This window comes from Microcebus murinus, chromosome 10 (assembly GCF_040939455.1).
Source record: "Microcebus murinus isolate Inina chromosome 10, M.murinus_Inina_mat1.0, whole genome shotgun sequence".
Lineage (NCBI taxonomy): Eukaryota > Metazoa > Chordata > Mammalia > Primates > Cheirogaleidae > Microcebus > Microcebus murinus.
The window spans coordinates 25,017,758-25,031,754 of NC_134113.1; the positions used below are offsets into that span (position 1 = coordinate 25,017,758).

The 13,997-nt window shown below is 42.7% G+C and overlaps 1 long non-coding RNA gene across 1 annotated transcript in view; it reads left to right on the plus strand.

Moving 5' to 3' along the window:
• Positions 1-9,355: 9,355 nt before the first annotated feature.
• Positions 9,356-13,997, plus strand: part of LOC142873348 (uncharacterized) — a 29,727-nt gene continuing 25,085 nt past the window's right edge. The window contains exon 1 of the long non-coding RNA XR_012921412.1: positions 9,356-9,450. This is a non-coding gene — a long non-coding RNA (uncharacterized LOC142873348). The remainder of the gene's footprint in view (positions 9,451-13,997) is intronic.

The following is a 13,997-nucleotide window of genomic DNA, read 5'->3' on the forward strand; positions in this document are numbered from 1 at the left end:
TCATATCTGAGGCAGAAAATGTACAAGTTGAGTCTAGAGCATTTCGTCATACCCAAATAGCAAGAAAAATATCAAACACTTCTAGGAACATGGCAAAAAAACCTCTCAAAAGCCAAATTGAGGCTCTTACTGGCCAAAAATGGGACAATTTGAGCTTTCAGAAAAGATTATAATTGCAATTGATTGAAATTGATCAAAAATGTTTAATTCTATGAACTCATTACTTTTTAAAAAAATTAGTCACTTTCAGAGGATAGGGAACCAATCTAAAATCTTGAAAACTGGTAAAGAAATGAATAAAATCAAGCTTATATCGTGCATTTTCTGTATAAACTATGACACTGGTTAACCAATAGGGGGAAATTATCTCTTTATTCTAAAAAGCATTTCAATTAATGAATGAAAAACAAATGTAGAATTAGATATCTTTATTTTGCAATCCTTAAAAGTCAATGGATTGAGGTGTTGACACCAACAGCTACTAACATCACCAAAAGAGGGACAAGCAGACGGGATGTGGCTCTTGACAAAAGAACACACCACCACCACCTGTGGTCTTGCCAAAAGACTATGGACCGGAATCTACTCAAGCCTCTGGATCCAGCTGCCATTTTGCAAGAAATACAGAAAACAAAGGAACATACTGAAGTGAACCATAAATAAATGTACAAGCAGCAAAATCCAGACTGTAGGAAATTGGACAGACACAGGAAAAGAAAAGAAGGGAAGAGAAACCCATAGAGTAAGAGACTTAACATATCAAAATACTTTTATTTCTTATTAAATTTTTTTTAGAGAGGAGGGACTCACTATTTTGATCATGCTAACCTTGAACTCTTAGGCTCAAGGGATACTCCCACCTTAGCCTCTTGAGAATAATACCTGGGTCTACAGGCAAACACTACTGTGCCCCACTCAACTTAGTTTTAAATGGATTAAGACATCTAGAAAGGCATCCTGGAGTGATAACACTATGAAGAAATGTAAGGAAACTGGCACTATAAAAATCAGCCTAATGTTTACTTATGTGGGGAGGAAAACAGGTAGGCACATCTTTTTCCCCCCCTTATCTGGCAAGGTTATATTCATTGAGTTGCAAAAGTGTTCACCTTAATAACATTTGTGTTTTGTGTGTCTTTGCTACTTTGTGATAACTAGTTTATCGGTTTGGTGTTTGTCTTTCTACATTTTTAAATGAATATAAAAGCATGTATGGTATGTGGGTTTTACCTAAATGAGATTATACTGCAGATACGATTTTGTTCTTTTTTTTTTTTTTTTTTTTATTTTTTTTTTAGCCACATCAGTTCCTAAGCAAGCAGATACGATTTTGAAACCAACCTTTTCACTCAGCAATATATCGTAGACATCTTTCCATGTCAAATCATATAGAGCAGCCATATCCATTTATGATAAAAAAGTAATTATTTTTAAATAAAAATGGTATCTGTTCCTTACCAAAAAAATTTAAGCAACACAGAAAAGTACAAAAAAGAAAAGCAACAGATTTCTCAAGATCTCACCACCTAGAAATAATGAGTGTTCACATAATTCAAGAAGTCTATTATATGTAAATGTAGAAAATGAAGGGGAGAGAGGAGAAATCATGTTATGACTACAAAGGTTGTTTTAATTAAACCATTGAATTTAAGTTTGTTTTTACTTTAACATTTACTTTAACTGTGGTCTTTGTAAACTACATTCTATTATACATTTATTAACAAAAAAAAACTATAATTAAACTGAGGTAATTCAGTTTCAGATAACTTTTTTTCCCACCATGGGAGAAGTTCTGACTTGTGGGGTGGGGAACCTGGGGCCGTGGGGCCACATGGAGCTTTCTGGATCCTTGAGTGTGGTCTTTTGACTGAATCCAAATTTTACAAGTGAAGTTTGGATTTGGTTGAGGGGCTGCCCTTGGGGATCTGGAGGGCCACATGTGGCCTTGAGGCCAAAGGCTCCCCACCCCCACTGGGGCAGATTAAGAAAAAACCGGAAGAATCATTAGGAGATGGACCTATTTCTTTTGACTTATGTTTCAATTTTAGATCATATCAGTTGGTTCCCTGCAGGTGAAAGATGAAGTAATTAGCACTCATACTTCCACTCTCCTCTCACCTGATTTTTAAAATCTATTATTTTTACTTTGTCAGGATTTGCAAGATGTTCATCTTGTTCCACAGCTAGAATTCCATCCATTGTTTGGTCTTAGTTCTGTATTTACATAGCTGAACTGCTACCATGAGTACCAATTACCTCTTACCTTGGTGTCTTCTCTTCTTGAATCCTTTTTTTTTTTTTTTTTTAATATTCATCTCCTGTCCCTCATTAGCTGGATTTTTTTTTTTTAAAGAAGGACTCATATGTGTTTTATCTTCCCGATTCTTTCATGCGGGAAAATATCTGCCTGTGGCTAGGTGCAATATTTTTAGGTCATACTTTTTCTCTTTCCAAGCTCTGCTGACATTGTTTCATTGTCTTCCTGCAGTTGAAGTTGTTTAAAAATGTTTATTTCCAGCTTGATTCTGCCCCTCCCCCCAGCCCCAGGGATGATATGCCTCTTTTGCCCAGATGTCTAAATAATTATTTTCCTTTGAAAATCAGTAATTTAACCAGGCTATAGCTTGATGCCTGTTCAAAGTAGTTTTTCCCTGGCACACAGTATAAAATTTCCTCTGCAGCTTCAATTCTTCATTTTAGGAAAAATGTTCCTGTATTGTGTGTCTGAATACGTATTTTGTTGCATGTATTGGATTCTCTACATCAATTAGGGACACCAATTATCCCTATGTTTGATTATCTGTTGGTTTTCTTATTATTTTCTTATTATCTTTTCCCTAATTGCTTTACTCCGTGTTTTCCCCTTGTATTTGCCATAATTATCTCAAGCCTTTTATCCATGCCAATAATTCAATTTTCAATAATGCCTTTCCTGTTATTTGACATTTCTAATATATGTATTCTATCTCTAATGGCATTGTTTCAGTTCTTTTTTTTTTCTTTTTTTTTTTTCTAGGAGAAAGCTGTTGTATGTTTCAGTTCTTGATTCATTTCTTTAGCTCTGAAATCTCTTTTTTGTTCTCCCTCAGTCATTCTTTCATCTCAATTCTGAGGTTTTATTTTCCCAGGTTCATATTCTTAAGCTCTTTACAGTACAAAGCACTACCTGGGGATCTCCTGTTTCTTGGGGTTGTGTTTTTTTCCAGACTGGTTTCTTCATAGTTCATACCTTATCTTCTTTCCTCCCTACCTCATATTTTTTGACTGTGCCACATTTACACGGTCACTGTGTAATTACTTTTCATCTCACTCTTCTTTCATAGGGGTAGCTCCAGCCAGATCATTTTGTAACTGTTATATAGTGTGGGTGAAGTCTCCTTGGCTCCCTTCCCACCTTATGTAGGATGAGTTTGGTATCCTCTCTCTGAGCTATAGTTTTTGTCCAGTATATTAGGTATTAGGAAGAGGAGAATCTGTGATCATGTTTTACTCTGCTGTCTTGACCCTGATGATTTTTCTAAAATGCAAATTTTATCCTAATGTTATGTCTTGCTTTATAAAAAACGATTTTAGGAAAAATGTCTAAACTGCTTTCCTTACATTCAAGATCCTTCATTATTTGGCCTGCAGCCCACCCTATCTCCCTAGCTGCACGTTTCCCATCTTTATCTACCTCATTTGGTAATTGATCACAGGAGGTTTTTTGCTGAGCCTAGATTGGACTTTGGAATTCTGCTCAACACAGGGTTTTAGGTAGCCTATTGGCTATTTGGACTCTAGTTAAATTTCACTCATCTTTCAGAACTTAGTTCCAATGGTCTCCTCTCTAGGAAGCTTTCCCAGAATACTCCTCCCTTCCTTGTCCTCTATCACATACTTCAGATATACCTCCTGTGTGCTTTTCTGTCATAGCATTTGGCATGCTTAACCATAACTGTCCTTTCCAGTATGGTGTAATGGATTTTGGAGGCAGACTACCTGGACTCAGAACTTAGCTCTGCCACTTGCTATCTGTATGACTTTGGATGACATTGTGTAACTTTTCTGTGCCTGTTTCCTTATGAGAATTAAATTTGTTAATGTATGTAAAGCTTTCACTGAAAATATGCTCAATAAATGTTACTTATTGTTTTTTATTAAAAGGCACCATTATTGACAGCAGTAATGGCCCTATGCCCCCCCCCCCCCACTACGTGATAACCCAGGAGCTTTCTCTGGTGCTAAAATAATACTCCCCCATTAGAGGACATTGTCCCCACTGTCTGTCATATATTTAGCCTTAAATGGGGCAAATCCATGATTATATCTTTCTAGCTTTGGCAGTAGAAGTAGAAATTGTTTCTTATTTTCCATTTCTACAACCACTATCTTAGTCTCGGCGTTGGTTACTTAATCAGCTCCATTTTGTGTAACTGAGGTTAGTCTCCAAACTCATCTCTCTACCTCCGGATCATTTACTCTACCACGATCACATTATCATCCTCCAGATCTTTCTTAATAGGAAGTCATGTCCCTACTTACTAACTCACAAGAGAGTTTCAAAAGAGAAACAATAACTCAAATGGCAACCTGTGGGGATGGTTAAATGATATCAATGAGATGTGCATATTAAGCAGCCAATAAAGGTAATTATTAAGACTATGCAAAAATGTTGGAAACTATTAAGGGAAAATAGCAGAATACAATATGGTCTGAATATCATTCATTCATTTATTCAACATATATTGAGCACACCTATTTTGTGCTAGGCCCTGGAGATCTAAGAATTATTAAGACAGTCCCTTCTTTAAAGGAGCTCAGACTCCAGCAGGAAAGATAGCTATATAAACAGATTGCAGAGGGACATGCATTTGGACACAGACTAGAAAGGAGTATAGAAATTAATATGTAAATGTCAATAGTACTAGGAGTGGGAGTATCAGTGAATTTTGTCTTTTTAAACATCCATTAAGGAGTGAACTCTGGCATAGAACCTCAGAGGAATGAATAGAAACAAATTCCTCTGACAAAGGCTAAATACAGCTCCAGGTAAGCTCTTCCTCACCCCATCCCTGCATTTTCAGACCACACAAACACACACACACATAAAGAAAAAAAGAAGATGAATGGAATGCCCAGCTCCCAGCTTGTAGACTGTGGCTAAGTTGAATAGTCCTTGACAAAGACAAGAAGAAAAGAAATAGCATAGCAACCATGCAGACCTTCTACAGCAAAATAAATGACCCAGAATATCTTTGAGTGACTGTGATAGTGCAATAAAAAAAAGTGATAAAAAAATTTAAAAGCCACATGTCCCAGGATTTCCTAAGAATGGTCTCTTTACTGTCACCACCTCTATGTTGCTCAGCCTGCCATCCCCAATGAAGACTATTCTTCACTCTACCTTTTTTTTCTCTCTTTTTTGAGGCAGACTCTTGTTCTGTCGCCTAGCTAGAGTGCAATGGTGTCATGATACCTCACTGCAACCTCAATCTCCTGGGCTCAAACCATCCTCCTGCCTCAGCCTCCCAAGTAGCCGGGACTACAGGTGCACACCACTGAGTCCAGGTACTATTTCTATTTTTAGTAGTGATGGGGTCTTGCTCTTCCTCAGGCTGTTCTCCAACTCCTGAGCTCAAGCTATCCTCCTGCCCTGGCTTCCCAGAGTGCTAGGATTACAGGCATGAGCCACCACACCTGGCCATATTCTTCACTCCTCTAACTCAAATCATGTACTTTTGCAAGTGAAGGACTCGTCTTCTTTAAGATCCCTTCCTTAACTAACTCTAGTCTAGTCTAGTATACATACTTGAAAGTCAGTTTTACTGGATATAAAATTCTTGGTTCACATTTCCACTGCTTTGAAGAAATTCCAGAGAGAGAACAGTTTGTTGATGTATCAGCGTCTGCCTGTCATTGGTTAATCTCTTAGGCTCTGGAGTCAGACAGCTTTGGGTTAGATCTGCGTCACCTATCAGCCACGAAAACTTTGGTAAGTTGTTTCATCTTGATAAATCTTAGTTTCTTAATCTATCACATGGGGGAGATACTAACAAATATCTTGTATAGTTTTGTGAGGATGAAACAGACTGAGACACATAAAATGTCACAGTGCATGGGACATATAAAGTGCTCAGTATATGTAGTCGTGATATATGTTTCCTTGAAATTATTCTTGATCTGTTTCAGGGAAATATGGATTGATTAACCAATAATGGATGCTTCTCTCCATTAGCAGGTATTTAATAGACACCTTCTGAAGGATTCTAATTTAGGAACACAGCAAAGAAAAACAATATTTCATTACTAATGCATTTCTAAATGGAGGATGACAGACTGGTAAGGACTTATGCTAATTGGTAACATTTCTTATCTACAGAAAGCAGAATAAATTATTCATTTCTCTTTCACTATTTATGTGGAATTATAAACTGGTTCCTTTTTGCTCAATTTTATATACAATGGCTATCTACATTGATAACCAGTGAAAGAAGTTAGGTTGACCTCCTGATGCTAGTATACTTCCTACTATATTTATTTAAGATGGACACTTAGGGTTCCAGCCTGAAGATCAAGAGGGTTGAATGTTAATACTGTTTGTGACTGGTGGAGATATTACGCAATTAAGAAAAAAGGAAAAAATATCGTGTTCTCATTTATTAGGTGGTTTTCAAAGAAACAATATTTCTGAGCTTAGAAGGCTAATAGAGATGCGATAATATGAAACAGACAGCTCTATCATTAAAACACTTTGAAGATTCTTTAAACATATGAAAGTAACAAAGATCTTTCCCACTGCCCCCCTGAAAAAAAGGAAAAATCTGATTCAATTTACTTTTGCTTTTAAATTGGTTCTTCGAGTAAGTTAATGATAGCATAGGAAAGATGAGGATTTTGTAGATGGGCAGTGCAGTTGTGTTCCATTAGCAACTGATGTGTTGTCATTTATTTGGTACAGATGAATCATTGTCTTGGTTTCTAAAGGGAGTTTAAAAATTATTCAGGCTAACTAATGCTTAAAGATCACCCTAAGAATTATTTAACTGAAAGCGATCCTCCCCAGAGGAGGAGTCTTGCTCAAGTCTAGTAAAATATTAACATCAATTGTATTAGATATTGGGTTCACAAAGCAAAGAATGTTAATTAGGAGGAGGAGACAGAGGTAGAAAGCACAAGCAGTGCTAAAAACAAGGGGCTGTGGTATTATACAAACCAATGAAGTTGCTAACATTGTACCTCCAGGTTAAGATTTCTCACAATGCTGAGCAAGAAATACATAACAACACTCTAAATCTTGCACTTACTTCTGGACAGGCCTTTAATGCATCTGTTTAATGCAAATTCTCATTTTATAGATGAGGAAACCAAGGCCCAGAGATGGCAAGTGACTGATCTGTAACAAGAGCTCACCTACTTCCAGTGACACCTTTCTGCTGCCTCACCTTTTAGATGAAACAGCGCAGAAAGGCAGTATGGCGTGGGGATTGAGTGAGTGGGCCTCATGTCAGATTGTCTAAGTTGAAATCCAGGCTGTGGGACTAACAAGCTGGGCAAAATTAGGCAAACTACTTAATCTCTCTGAGCCTGAGTATCTCCTTCTGCAAAACTGTACTATCACAATACTTCATTGGGTTGTGTGGATTGAAATGATAACACAGGTGAGGCACATGGCTCATAAGTAAGTACACTTCCTAAAATTGTTATGTCCCCAAAGGCAAAACATCAAAGACCAATCTAAAGAGATTCATATCAAGGGAGGAAAAAACCCACTGTGTGCAGATCATAAGAGAAAATAAAGAAGGGAGGTAGCAGGCATCATTAATTGTCTGTCTGTACTTTCCTCACTAATACATCAGTCACCTCTCCTTTTATCTGTGCTGATAGGCACCAAGGATAAATCCGGACAAAATGTTTTTATTCATTAGATCATTAATGTGTACTATCAATGTATCATTAAGTTTGTGTACTATTATGGTCTTTATAGAGGGCTGCTGACTATCAACGTCAGAAAATTGTAAAGGTATTTCTTTGACAGTGGTGGTAAGTGCTGATCTACCGGAATAATTGGCAGCCAGGCAATGTAAAAGCTGAAACATTCATCAGAAGCGTTTACCCAGCACAAGTCTTTGCATTCCCACTGCTGCGTGCTTGCTCACCTGTCACAGCCGGCTTTGAAAACACAGGCGTCCTTGGATGCTTTTCAAAGGATCCTTTGACAAACAAGGGATATTTTTCTACACTGAATTCAGGCTACCTTGAATTCTGTGCTGTTTGATTTACTTTGTTCAGCAGTCCAAGCAGAATAGAGAAAAACCAGGTTTTTTTCCTGGAAGGCCCTCACGCATCATTCCATCCTGTCTGTTCCTGTGGATTTAGATCCTGCATTCTCCTGGGTCAGGGGCATAGTGTTTTCATGATCAGGAAGAATATATCCCCCCACCCCCCATCTTTTTCCCAGAAGCATTAGCATTTGGAGATGGGCTTCCCCAGTTGTTTGGAGAAGTTGGGGGGAGGGAGGTGGGGAGGCCCTTTGTTAAGAGAAAGCTATGCACCACACAGGGGTTTGCCAGGAAGTCTTGTGGGTTTTGCAGGTCCACTTCCCCTGCTGGGCTCCTTCGCCTGAATGAGACCTGGCCGTCTGTGTTCCACGAGGTTGTCTTTCCTCCAGCCCAGGGCTGACCCGCTGTTTCCCACTCTTAACTCTCATCCTAGCCCTCCCCCTCCAAAGTTTACGAATGCTCAGGACTTGCAAAAGACAATCGGAGAATCTGAACAGTAGGAAAGGACATTAGCGGGCTTCCCTCCTATCCAATAGGGAGAACAAAAGTACTTTTAATTTTTTCTTGCTAATTTTTCTGAGTTCTATGTATGTGCGCCGTTTGGGGAGGTGGACACGCTTGTAGCTCTGACTTGGGCGGGGCAAAGGCAATAGATGTAATCTAAACATTTGTACCCCCGTAATATTCTGAATTTAAAAAACAAAAGTACTTTTAAGGAGGTGAGAATTCCCACCACAGCTCTCGCCAATCCCCTCTTGCTCTTTAAACTTGGCTCCCGGCAGGGCCGGCCCCAGCGTGGGCTCCAACCTTTGCGGCTCCGCGCCGGGGGCCGCGGGGCAGGCACCGGAGACCTGGGCCGCCCTGGGTCGGGCGGGAACTCGAGCGGGAGGAGGAGAGGGGCGAAGCGGCGCGAGAAGGCGGGCCCGCCGGGACGCCGGGACAGGGGCCCGGGCCTGGGGTCCGCGAGCTCTGCACGCCACGGACGGGCCGCGAGCCGCCGCCGCCGCCCGGGCAGGCCCGGGGACCCCGCGGCCCGCGCACCCCGCCCCGCCCGCCGGCTGAGCGGCCGCGGCGCACGCGTGTGCGGGCGGGGCGGTGCGGAGCTCCCGGCCGGCCGAGCGCCGCCGCCCGCCCTGCCCGCCTCGCGCCCGCGTCGCCCAGCCCGGACCGGACGGCCGGCACCATGCGGAGGGTGAGTGCGCCGTTGCCCCAGGCGCAGGGGCGCGTGGCGAGTGCGCGGGCCGCCCGGCGGGAGAGGCTCGTCCGGCAGGCGGGCGGGAAGGGGGAGCCGGGCGCCGTGCGGGGCTCCCCCGCTAGAGGTCGGCAGCCTGCGCTCCGGGAGGCGGCGGCGACACGTCGGGGCCCCCTGCCCGCGGCCCCGGGGGGCTGCTCCCGGCGCCGCCGGCTTCTGGCGCCCCTGACGCCCGCTTTGCTCGTGTCAGGGCTCGGTCCTCGGGAGCCGCGTAAACTTCGCCGGGCGTCCGTTGGGCTCCCTCGGCGCACGCCCCACCGCGGGGCGAGGGGCAGCGGCAAGCCCCGGGCCGGGCCGGGTGGGCGGCAGGCCGGGCGTGCGCGCGGCTCGGGGAGGTGGCGCGCTGTCCTCGCCGACGGCGGTTGAAGGCGCGGGTCTCCGCGGCCCGGGGAGCCGCCCGCCGACGGGAACCGGAACGGCGCCAAGTTCCCAGGCCGGCTCCCCGCGCGCGGCTCCGCTCCGCTGGCGGCGCCCTCGGGCGCTGCTGCTGCCGCTGTCGCTGTCCCGGCAGGTGTCAGGGGCCCTGCGCTCACCCCTCACCCTCCCGCCCGAGCTCTCAGTGAAAAACAGAAAACAGGCTCAGTTGCATAGTTTATTTCACCTAAGGGACGGCCTGGGAGATCCGGGCTGCTTAATGACAGGCCCTAGTGCAGCCAGAGCTTACCTGTTTGGGGGAGCTAACGTGCACGAAGGTGTCGGTGACTTCGTAAGTTATCAGTCTTAGGGTGCCGTTTGGATTTTACCTTTGGAAATGGAGGCTGCTTTAATCATATACAGGCTCTCGGCATTTAATAGCATAGAAGGGTAGAGGTAGAGGAAGTTTCGTAAGGAAATCCTACTAGGTATCTTCCACATTCCCCCAGACCTCCTAAGGCCAACCCTGATGACAGATTAGGCGCTCAGGAAAGGGTGGGTGGGTGTTTTCTGAAGAGATAAGGCTGAGAAGAAATGGAAAAAAAAAAACAAAACCAGAATAAGACTCTTTTCCTCCAGTGCCCATGCATTTCTCTGCTTGGAGTTTGGGATTGGCTTGTTGTAAGGTAGGTATGTGCCTATTGCTTTGGTCACCTGAGTGGCCCTTTCAGAGATTCTGCCTCTCAGATGCTGGGCTGCTTCAGAGAAAATTCTGGCCTATCCTTTTGCTGGTGGTGCCAGAATTAAGTCTTCCGCATATGTGTTGGGGAGAGGGGGGAGGTGTTTGGAGGGGTTATTGAGCAAGTACGAATAGGCCCCAGCTGCTTCTGGAACGTCCATCAGTGAGTTGACATGGAAATTTACCTGGCTTACCTTTGGAGCGAGTCCAGATTTGCTCAGGTGTTTCTGGGGAGAGCAGGATTCCAGCCAAGCTGGCCAGCTAGGTAGGCGCGCCTGTCATTGGTGGAGCGGGGGAAATGGAAACTGGCGGTGGTGTTGTTACTTGCTTGAACTCCAGATTCAAGGGTCATCGAAATCATTTTACCCTCAGTGCCATCAGGGTAATTAGGGAAAGCAGCTGGGATGGGATCTGTAGGTCTAAGGGTATGTAAGAGGGAGAATCAAAGTAGGAGATGGCTGTTGATCACAGAGTATCTTAAAATGTGATTTGCCTACTGCCTGCCTTAGGATGAAAGAAATGGATGCTTGCTGGAAATGCAGATTCCTGAGCTCCACTTCAGACCTTTAGAATCAGAACTCTGAGGCTAGAGCTCAGTAATCTGCATTTTGACCCCCACCACTCTCACTCCTATAAGACATGTATTAAGCACCTACTATGTGTAGGTTCTGTTCTAAGCTCTAGGAGTACAGTGGGGAGCATGACACCCAAGAGCCTTGTTCTGTTGGAGGCTGCATTCTTGTTGAGAAATTAGCATAGTGATAAACAAATATACAAATAATAAAATTTTAGATAGTGGTGAGTACTGTGAAGAAAATAAAGCAGGATAATGTAATGGGGCATGAATCAGAGAGGGAAGACTTTGAGGCAATCAGGGAAGACATCTTTGAGGGGTTGGCACTTGAACTATGAGCTACATGATGAAAAGAAGTCAGCTATGTGAAGGTTCAGGGAAAGTTAGTTCCACACTGAGCTTGGATGCAAAGGCTCGGGGGCAGGAGCAGATGACTCCAGGGCTGGAGCAGAGTGGAGTGTGTATCGGGTGGAGAGATAGGCAGGGGCCAAGCCTTACAGGGCCTTTTTGGCCATGGTTAGAAATTGGGGTTTTAGCCTAAATGCATAGGGATGTTATTTAGAGAATTTTAAGTAGAGGAATAGAATGATGTAATTTGGTTTGCCTTTTTGAAGGTCACTTTGGCTGTTGTTTGCAGAATGGATTATGGGGAAGGGTATGGTAGTGGAAAAGGGAGACCACCTGTGTGTGTAGATGCTGGAGAGGTAGAGAGAGGATGTGTTTTGGAGATGGAGTCAACTGAGCTTGCTGATGTGAGAGTAAGGGAGAGAGGAGTTCTCTTACGAACACCTAAGGTTGCTAATTGTTGCTGGGGGGGGGCATTGTGCACACATGTGCGTGTGTGAGTGAGAGCGAAGAAAAGATGGTGTTTAGGCCTCAGTTGGAATACCCCAAGGATAATGAAAATAGCTAATGTTAAGTGAACATTTACTGTGTACCTCATACTGTGGTACGTACATTTAAAAGAATACTGTGAAATACTAACTGCTGTCACCATTTTACAGATGAGATAAGCTTGGAAATGTTGAGTATGTTGTTCTAGGATGCTCAGCTAAGGGTTGGATCTGGGATTTGTATCCAAGTTTGCTAGACTCCAAAGCCCCGGCTTATGCCATTACACTCTGCTGCCTACAGACCTTTTGTTCCTGCCCCAGACCATTTCTGGTTCTGGAGAAGCAGATAATTTGGCAGTCTGGCAGATGCATGCGGCAACCCTTCAACTGTGGTATCAGTAACTGCAGAGAGAGAATGAGCAGACACACTATTAGGATCAAAATTAATTACTTTCATTTGGTGTCCTTGAATAGTGGAAGAGAAGGTACATAGGGAATGTTGAAAGTAGGAACACAGAAGATGCCCAGTAATTGGGTTTCTCTGAAGAGGGGTGCTGTGGTCTGAATGTGTCTCCCCCACCCCCAAATTCATTTGTTGAAATTTTGACTCCGAAGGTGATTATATTAAAGGATGAGGCCTTTGGGAGGTTATCAGGTCATGAAGGCAGTAGCCTCATGAGTGGGATCAGTGCCTCATCAAGGAGGCCCCAGGGAGCTGCCTTGACCCTTCCGCAATGTGAGGACACAGGAAGACACCATCTGTGAACCAGAAAGTGGACCGTCATCAGACACTGTATCTTCCAGGGCCTTGATCTTGGACTTCCCAGCCTCTAGAACAATGACCGATGCATTTTTGTTGCTTAAAAGCTACCTAGTTGATGATATTTTGTTGTGACAGCCTAAATGGACGAAAGCAAGAGGCTGACATGATGTATTACCAGGCTGCCCAGTGCTTTGAACTCCTGTAATGAGCACCAGAGAAACCGCATGGGGCGAGTCTTCTTTTACCTCTTCACAAAGCTAGTTAATGTTTTGTTCGTTCTTTATGTTTTCATTTCAAAATTGTTCTTCATTTTTAATCCAAAATGAGCTCTTTCCTATGCAAAGCTAGGAGTTTCAGAGGATTGGTTGCTTTAAAAAAATTATTTGTGTTAGAAAGAGTTAGAAAACAATTATGGAAGAATAATTACAATGGTAGCTACTATTTATTGATTGCTTTCTCTGTGCCAGGCATCTACTGTTTCTCTTCATTTTCATAATAACATTTAAAGTTGAAAATTAATAGGTGTTACATTTACACAATGTAAAATTCAAAAGATATAAAAAGGTTTACAGTGAAAATTATCCCTCCTATTCTGTTGCCCAGCCAGCTGGTTCCCTTCCCCAAAAGTAATTGATGTTAAATCCATTTCTGTGTCCTTACAGAAATAATCTATGTATATATATGCAGTTATATATTCATACTTTTCATTTTTTTTATTTACACACAAATGATACATATATATGTATACTCTTCTTCATCTTGCTTTTTTCCCTTGTACAATAAGATCAGTGTTTATAGATCTACCAGGTTGTTTTATAGCTGTATGGGAAACCTTTATGTGAGTATATAGGCATACCTTGGAGATATTGCAGGTTTGGTTCCAGACCACCACAATAAAGTGAATACCAAAATAAAGTGAATCACACGAATTTTTTAGTTTCTGGTGCCTATAAAAGTTATGTTTATAACACACTGTAGTCTATTAAGTGTACAATTGCTTTATATCTAAAAAACACTGTAGATGCCTTATTGCTAAAAAATGCTAACAATCATCTGAGTTTTCAGTGGGTCGTAATCTTTGATTTCAGGGCATTATGAGGGTACAAACATTTTGGTTACGTTTTATGTCTTTGCCTCTCCCTAGCAAGGGCTAGAGGCATGCCCTTCCCCTCTACTGTCATAATCTTTTTGCTTGTGCAGGGTCTACCTCAATGTTGATGGCTG